This window comes from Anneissia japonica, unplaced genomic scaffold (genome assembly GCF_011630105.1).
Source record: "Anneissia japonica isolate Jap-2015-1 unplaced genomic scaffold, ASM1163010v1 scaffold287761_len698747_cov189, whole genome shotgun sequence".
In the NCBI taxonomy this organism is placed as follows: Eukaryota; Metazoa; Echinodermata; class Crinoidea; order Comatulida; family Comatulidae; genus Anneissia; species Anneissia japonica.
The window spans coordinates 640188-650519 of NW_022715691.1; positions in this window are offsets into that span (position 1 = coordinate 640188).

Sequence of the window (10332 nt, forward strand, 5' to 3'; positions counted from 1 at the left end):
CTAATAAATAATAAATCTATGCTTATATAGCGAATAATGTCTGGTTATACAAATGTACGCAAAATGCACTACAATATTTCATGCAAATTGATTAGAAGTGGAGACAAAATTGTTACAATTTGTATCTGTAAGCGTATAAAGTTATTATTATTATTCTTCTTTCTTTAGGCACACAACACATGTGCCAAGGATTGCCAATAGCGAATATATATCACTGTCCCTAATATTGCAAGAAAGCTACATTAAAAAAAAAAATTATAACACTATATCAAATAATTCAAAGTTACGAGCATTTAATTAGAAAAGATTGATGGTTTTAAATTGAAGTCAATAAATTTGTCATAAATATTCCTATGATTTTGATATAGTATAATATTCCGCTACTTTTAGAAATTCGTTAATGACGAAATCAATTTTATAAGAAAAAAGGTAAAATGTGGATATAGTTATAATTAATAAATATTCACAACAAACTCTGCTTATTATTTTTGATAATTTTTGTATTGAAACAAACAAATTTTAATGGCATTTATACTCAAAGTAATTACAAAGTCAAACATGTAGTAACGTTCAAAGGTGTGTAATCAAATATTAGAAATATAATACTTGTTATTAAAATGTTTCAACAATTACAAAATGATTAATAATTACAAATTCAAAATGTCAAAACAATAGCAATATTTTTTTTTATTAAACAAGATCGCCATAACCATTTATACAGTAGATTGTACGCTACGTGTAAATGGAATCTTTAGAGTTACAAATCAAAATTCGTTACTAAAAGTCTGTTCTGAATAGTATTGGACAAAATCGTTAAAAATGTTGATCTATTTTTCAAAACACGTAATCCGCAAGAGCTGTTTTCCTCTTTATTCGTGAATCGAATAATTGCATCGGTACAATGCACTACAGACTTTGTGTTGTAGACACCACGCCACATTTTTATTATGGAAATTGGATGCAGATATATAATACGATGTGTTTTGTACAGTAGAAAGTTTAATTGATTATTATTATGGATTTAAGTCCACAACTACTACAAATAGATATTTACACGGTTCTTTCATAATGTATTATTTACCTTATTAAACAAATTTCGTCAACCTAGAAATAAAGTATCAAATTAAAAAATATAAAATGATTTGTATTCCAGCAGTAATGTTCTTAGAAAATTGCACACATCTCTTGAACTAATTATACAATTATTAAACAAGGAATTTCCAAGTTATATAAATAGACCCAAGTATTGCATACGTATTGCTTTCGGATTGGGTGAAACTGTTCATGAATTTACTTATAAATACAAATTGTATTATTTATTTTAACCTAGGATTTAATTAAAATCATTCCTAATTATCGCAAAATGTTATGCATCGTATTGCATTTTCACGAGCGTAAGTAACGCTACTAGGGTTTATTAGCCTTATCTCTTTAATTTCATTTCAATTTATTCAATTCATTCAGATAAAAACAAAACATTAATACAAAAACACAGAAACAGATGAAAACTACAAAAAACTATCAACTGAATGAACTGGGGAATTAGACGTACAACATTGTGTGTGCTAACGTCCACGCGTATAATTTGCTCTAGTATGAATGTATTTCAAGGCCCTTGTATTCCAGAAATTTGAGAAAGACGCTTCTAGGAGTGGATTTTCCCAGCAAGATTTAGCATATTTTGAAAGGGTCGTTCGAATCAATGGGATACTCACCTGTTCTCGTACGGCGTGCCACGTCATCGTTACCACATAATATGACAAGAAAACTACATTTTACTACGTTTAAACAGTATACAGTATTTACAAATAAATCAAAGTTAAGAGTTAAGATAATTAAGAATAGATTTGATGGCCTTGAATGAATTTAAGTCAATAAACTTAGGGTAATTATACCTATGATTTGGATATAATATATTGCTTAACTAATTTAAAAAATTCGTTAACGCCGAAATCAATAATGTCTATAAAAACTATATGATTAATAAACTAAAAACAAATATATTAACACATTTGAACAAAAAAGGATTGTTACTATGAAATTCATAGAAACAATAAAATACGAATCAACTGACGTTTACTATATAAATTTAGTGCAAATTTATTCACAAAAAGGACCAACCTATGAGGTGTATCATGGATGAAACCTCAAGAAAATAAAACACATAGAACATAAAACGCTGTTGTTTCTACTTTGTTTTATATGTTTTCACTTGGTCTATGGAATGCTTCCATGATGGACCCAAAACTTCGATCCCCCTTTTCAATAATTGTTGTATTAAACCATCTAAAAAATTATAATGGAATTTATTTGCTAAGTAATCTATGAAGTCACACAAATTTTGTAACATTCTAAGGTTTGTAATCAAATATTATTATTTCTGATTTAAAATAGGATACTTTTCAGTAAAATGCTTTTAATTGTAAATATTATTCATAACTAAAAGTTAAACGATTTCAAAACAATGAAAATATCCCTATTAAATAAGATCATTATTTATGCAGTAGATTATACGTGTAAATGGAGCTTTAGAGTCGTTACTAAAATACTATTCTGAATTTGAAAATTCGTTTAACGTCCAAGCGTATAATTTGATCTAGTGTGAATCTAGTTTAAGATCCTTGTATTCTAAAAATATGACAAAGACGCTACTAGAACTGGATTCTCCCAGAAATGTATTTTGCATCTTTTGAAAGGCATGGAAAATCAAAACCGTAGTATTGAAATTTGTGTGGCAAAAATGAGTCTTTGAAATCAATGGGATACTCACCTGGTCTCGTACTGCGTGCCACGTACAATAGCAATATTTTTTTTTATTAAACAAGATCGCCATAACCATTTATACAGTAGATTGTACGCTACGTGTAAATGGAATCTTTAGAGTTACAAATCAAAATTCGTTACTAAAAGTCTGTTCTGAATAGTATTGGACAAAATCGTTAAAAAATGTTGATCTATTTTTCAAAACATGTAATCCGCAAGAGCTGTTTTCCTCTTTATTCGTGAATCGAATATTGCATCGGTACAATGCACTACAGACTTTGTGTTGTAGACACCACGCCACATTATTATTATGGAAATTGGATGCAGATATATAATACGATGTGTTTTGTACAGTAGAAAGTTTAATTGATTATTATTATGGATTTAAGTCCACAACTACTGCAAATAGATATTTACACGGTTCTTTCATAATGTATTATTTACCTTATTAAACAAATTTCGTTAACCTAGAAATAAAGTATTAAATTCCAATTCCAGCAGTAATGTTCATAGAAAATTTTACAGATCTCTTGAACTAATTATACAATTAATAAACAAGGAATTTCCAAATTATATAAATAGACCCAAGTATTGCATACGTATTGCTTTCAGATTGGGTGAAACTGTTCATGAATTTTCTTATACAAATACAAATTGTATTATTTATTTTAACCTATGATTTAATTAAAATCATTCCTAATTATTGCGAAATGCTATGCATCGTATTGCATTTCTACGAGCGTAAGTAACGCTACTAGGTTTTATTAGCCTTATCTCTTTCATTTCATTTCAATTTATTCAGTTCATTCAGATAAAAACAAAACATTACAAAAACACAGAAACAGATAAAAAGTACAAAAAACAATATCAACTGAATGAACTGGGGAATTAGACGTACAACATTGTGTGTGCTAATGTCCACGCGTATAATTTGCTCTAGTATGAATCTATTTCAAGGCCCTTGTATTCCAGAAATTTGAAAAAGACGCTTCTAGGACTGGATTTTCCCAGAAAGTTATTTAGCATATTTTGAAAGGGTCGTTCGAATCAATGGGATGCTCACCTCTCGTACGGCGTGCCACGTCATCGTTACCACATAATATGACAAGAAAACTAAATTTTATTACGTTAAAACAGTACAGTATTTACAAATAAATCAAAGTTATGAGTTATCGGTATTTAAGAATAGATTTGATGGCTTTGAATGAATTTAAGTCAATAAACTTAAAGAATAATTATTCCTATGATTTGGATATAATATATTGTTCAACTAATTTTAATAATTCGTTAACTCTGAAATCAATAATGTACTATGAAATTCATAGAAACAATAAAATACGAATCAACATACGTTTACTATGTAAATTTAATGCAAATTTATTCACAAAAGGACCAACGTTTGAGGTGTATCATGGATGCAACCTCAAGAAAAATAGAAAACATAATATGGTAAAACATACTTTACGTTTTTTATTTTTTTTTCACTTGGTCTATAGAATACTTCCATGATGGAGCCAAAAGGTCGATCCCCTTTTTCAATAATTGTTGTATTAAACCATCCAAAAAATTACAATGGAATTTATTTGCTATGTAAGCTATGAACTCACAAAAATGTTATAACATTCTAAGGTTTATAAGCAAATATTATCATTTCTGATTTAAAATAAGATACTTTGCAATAAAATGTTTTTAATTGTAAAAATATTATTCATAATTAAATGTTAAACGATTAAAAAAAAAGGAAATATCCATTAAATAAGATCATAATTTAAACAGTAGATTATACGTCTAAATGAAAGCTTTAGAGTCGTTAAATACTAAAATACTATTCTGAATATTGGACAAAATCGTTACAAAATTTTTTATCCATTTTTCAAAATATATAATTTACAAGAACTTTTCACATTCCATCTGTACAATGCCCTACAGTTTTGATGTTGTAAACACCACGCCACAATATTGATTATGGAAATCGGATGCAGATGTACTGTAAGTGTTTTGTACAGTAGAAAGTTGAATTGATTATGATTGAACAATGTTATGAGGATTCAATAATAAAGTTTGTGGTTTTTAATGGATTTAAGTTCAAAAACTCATAATAAATATTTATACGGTTCTTTTATAATGTAGTATTATTAATTAAACGAAATTCGTTAACGTAGAAATAACGTTTTAAATGAAAACAAATATTTTTTTTTCAGCAGTAATGTTCACAGAAAAATTTACATATATCTGAGCTAATTAAAAATTTATTATCAAGGAATTTCCATATTTTAAAAATAGACGCAAGTATTGCATAAATATTTCTATCAGTTGAAGGGCCTCCAAGAAGGAAAACTGTACCGTAACAAGGGAAAGGGTTGGTGTGGGCCCCAGTTGCGATCGCTAAGCGCGAGTTCATTGCTAGGTGATCCATGTCATTATTGAGTGCCCATGATGGTAATTATTAGGTTTGAAAAAATATTGAAGAAACAAATGCTACCTGAAATATCTATGGGCCCCTGGTAAGCTTGGGCCCCGGGATCTTTCCCCTTGCCCCCTATCGGTGGCACTGATCAGTTGGCTGAAACTTTTCATATTATAAATACAAATCACATTATTTATATAAACCTATTAGTTTACTAAAATCATTCCTAATTATTACGAAATGCTAGAAGGCATAGACATTTTTTAGAAAACCACGTGGATGGTTCTGAAAAGAACTGTTGTTTGTTGAGAATGTTTCGACGTTTCGATTAAGTTGCTTAAATCGTCTTTAGTAGAAAATTATCTGGTATGTAAAGTATAAACTAAAATTTATGAATGTAAAAGTCAAAATATGTTAAATAAATTGAACTTAAAATATTAACAATATATAAAATTATAGTTTGATGTTTTATCAATACGTATCCTTATATTTACGCAGTTGATGTCTGCTGTAGTGTATAATTATACCTCGATATATATGTTGGATTTTTGTATTATATGAAATCCATGCTATTGCGTAGCACCGTGGTACATCAAAATCAAATATTGCTAGAAACGATGCAATAATGCAAAAAATTGTAATCGGGTTGTTTATGAACGAAAAGTTTTCTAATAATTTGTTTGTTATAATATACAAATACGTGTATTGATTTATAGATATATAGCATTGTTGCTGCTTACCACTATGAACATAATATGTTTATATAAACTACTTCAAAACCTCTACATGTATACATTTATATATAATGTTGCCTATAATTATATTTCATATACATCTTCAAATACATAATTTTGTCCTTAATGTGGATAGTTAGGATTCACATTTACACTCAAGGCGGGTTAATTTATTGCCAATCAAACTTAACAACCGACCAATCAAAGTATATAAAAAATACGCTCTTGTCCCATAAACACACGTGTGTCCTATAAATGCATGTGTTTACTTATATGTTGTGGAACCTATAATAGGAGTATATTTACATTGAGCCAATACTAATAAATTTATGTAACATTATATTCAGGAAAGATAACATGATCGTATCGTTGGAAGTCACCGGCATGTTTGCTTTTGCTTCAATTAATGGACAAAAGTCAATACTGAAGGATTCTGTTCATCTAGCCAAACATGATTTTGCAACCAATGCACAAATGTTTAGATGTGTGGTCTTTTCTTTTTATTTATTCTTTTTTTCTTTTTTAAATGTTTCGGTTTTAAATATATGTTTTCGTAGCCATAGATGGGACCCCTTCAGGTACTATCAAGGGTAGGTGCGTCCAATTCCCTATATAGACCACACTTTGCCTATTGTAAAGTGTGTCTATTGATTTTCTAACAACAAGCTAAACTAACTAAAATGTCTGAACTATATCTTAAAAATATGCAAGTTACAAAAACATAAACAGTAACATTTACAGATATTCTCTACCTAATTTGTTGCTTGAGAGTATCTAAAATACTTACAAAATCTGATTGTCGTTTACTTTTCTGGTAAACTTTGCCGTCGTAATGAATATGAATAACTTTTTAGCTTAAATGGTCATTCATTGGCTACCAAGGTGCTTTAGTAACTGGTGTAAGTTTGGTGTAAAGCGATGACTTTCATTTACATACATTTAGTCTTTTGAGTCATAACCTAGCATCATGGATGAAATGCATCAAGATGAAACGTAGCTTAGAAAATATCTCTTCACGTGAAGTCTAATAATAAGGCTATATTATACCTCACGTCACGTCAAGTGAATTGTTTGCTCATAGGATGTTGCAGAATTGTGCATCTTGCAACAATCAATAATTTTGTATTGTTACTGTAAGGTCTATCATGTGTTTTCTTGTTATATTTTTTGTCCATATTTCAAATATGTTAATTTCGGACCAACGAACTTTCGGACCAAAGGCCCTTCGGACCAACGACCCTTCGGACCAAATGTCCTTCGGAGCAATGCACTGACCCCAACCTGGTTGTTCATCGTACCCGTACTAACAGTAACGCGTACTGCAGGAGCACCAGCTTACGCGCAGCTAAATGTAAATACGCACACAGTATATTGATCATAGCAACCGTTGACTGCTACAAACAGTTGGTTATCAAAGCTAACATTAATAAAAGACGGCGATTGACTTATAAAGCAATTAGTAGAGCATGCATCGTACACTAGCACTAGTGGAACGTTATTATACTTAGGTTAGATTTAATGCTTGAAAAAATTGCGTAAGGCCCTCGGGAAATTTTTTCAAGCATTAAATCTAACCCCTAGATACGTCACTGTTTGTATGATATTAAAATTTACACAAACTTTGAAAACCATTTGGTAAATTCAGCCAAGATAACACTTAAATTCAGTGCTGACATCTGTGTATTGTCTTGGTTCAGAAATATATTATCATAAAATCAATACTGATAAATCTATTTGTTTCAGTTCGAACAACTTGAAATAAACTTCAGATCTCTGTAATGGTGAAAATATCAATACATTTTGTTCCAGTAAACGGAAGCTACAGGGAACAACATGATTTAAAATGGTGACGGCGTAGGTGAAGAGCGATGTAGGCTAATCAATGTAACCTTATATAATGTACTAGTGGCTATCTATGCTAAAATTTAGAATACCTATAACTATTGCAAAAAGCCATTGACAAGTAAAACTATATTTACCACGATCATCAAGTTTAGCATAATTTTTAAATACAATTGACATGGTGTGATATTGTATAATTTTAGTTTTAATTATTTAAAAGTTAGGTCTATACGTTAGAGTATATACTTTGAATATTTAGTGATACAATATGGTTGAAATCGATGTATTAAAGATTTAAGAACTCTTAAGGTATTAGAGGATATTAAATTAAAAAACACAGAAAACATTTGCCGAATGCAGTCAATCTAAGTGAAACCTTTTTCGAAACACAGCCCACAGCTTACCAAGCTCCATCACCTCACAAAACTATTGATATTGACACAGTACATATTACTTTATTATCAATTGCTTAGACTGGCACAGCTATAAATAAGTTATTCAAAACAAAAATAAAAAAACACAGAAAGCATTTGCTGAATGCAGTCAATCTAAGTGAAACCTTTTTCGAAACACAGCCCACAGCTTACCAAGCTCCATCACCTCACAAAACTAATGATATTGACACAATACATATTACGTTATTATCAATTGTTTAGACTTGCACAGCTATAAATAAGTTATTCAAAATTTAACTAATTGATATTTCAGTCACAATTTTCCATTTTTATTCAGTTTTTAACTGAAATAAACTACAAGTTATAATCAATTTTTGTCAAGTGAAATTTATTCTACCATTGTCGGTTCTATCAATAGAATTAACATTATGAAAGCGTACACAAAATGTATACAATGTCGTTGACTAGCTGTTTTATGTGGATAGAACTAAATCAAACCAGCAACTAAGAACTGAAAATAGCCTTGAAAATGAACAAGATAATAAGCTTTACAGCACATCTTGCGAGGAGGATAAATATATATGGCGGAGAGAGTGGAATACACGAGTGAACGTAATTGACAGAGTGATTAAAAGAAGTGTCTTAGACGAACGTGTCAGATGTGGGTATCACTATTCAATTGTTCCAATTGCGGGAGATGAGTTGAATATCATAATAATTTGTTTAAAATATTATTCTAGATAATAAATATATATAACAATAAAAATAATGATGTAATATAAAATAATAATGCCTTGTTCTGTGTCGATGATTACAACTTTTGTATCATGTGTTTGCATCAATTATTTGGGCATGTTATGTCCATTCTTAATATTTCTTCTTGGATGAAAAAACAATATACATATCCACACACAAATACACCTATGTCGATACTCGTAAAGGTACGTAAATGCAAATTATAATATATTTTTGAAACCTATACTTTGTTCATGAATTCTAAACTCTTTTTCTATACATATATATCCATGTGTTTCTTTTCACATCAGAAGAAAATTGTACTTTCAATTATCAATTCAATCATCTGTAATTAGAAATACAATATATAATTTGGAAAGAAAATATCAACAGGGAAATAATAATGTTTGATTAAAGGACATAATAGTAGCGAATAATTAATTTTATTTATTTATTTATTGCACATTCAATAGTGTACACACCAATTACAGAATGGAAATATAAATATATAAAACTTACACAATATCAATAAAAAGACAAACTTATTTTAAAATACATTAAAGATTACTTAAAAGACTCGAATGTAAGAGAGAAATTAGAAACAATACTACAGGTAAACCTAGAATTAAAACACTTATATAAAATAAAGTAGATCATTAATTTGTCTTATAATTATAGGAGAAAAAAAATAGGAGTTTGGCAAGGCCAACAGGTTTCTGCGCCGAGAAAACGTAAAAACATATTGTATTTTCATTCAATTCTAGAAGATTGTGTGTCAGATATTGAATTATAGATAACTGAACAAAAATCAAATAAAGGTTGGGTAACTGATTTATAAAGTGCATTTTTTAAAGGAAATTTATGACAATCGCGCCACATCAGTCCAAGTAACTTGTCTACATGGTCAGTCCAAGTCCAAGTAAGTTGACTACATGGTCAACATGAAAAGCAAACGTTAGTTTTTGTCAATAAAAATGCCTAAGTCTGTATGCTATTCAACATTTTCAATTACCTCGTTAGAAATCCGAAAGGTGCTAAAAAATGCTAGTGTTATGTTTTGTTTGATAAGTTTATATTTTGTTGGAATATATGTTTTTATTTTGTAATGCCAATCGTTATTTTTACTGTATTGAAAGTGCTAAAAAACGGTCATTGTGTGTTAAAAGTCGAAGAAGATTGTAATAAAGCAAATAACTTATCTTAGATTTAACTAAGACTATATAAAATCGCGGTACGTCATAATAGATCGAGAACTATGGACGATTCAAATGAAGTGACGTTTTACATGTTTATTGGCTAGCACATGCATCGAGAATGATGACGTTTGTTGTAACACAACATTATTGACTTCATGGGTTGTAGTTACCAGACTCGATATTGTTCAAAATGGACGAATTACACAGTAACCCTAATTGCAAAATAGAGAAAATAAATTCTTCAACTTGGAGGTATATTT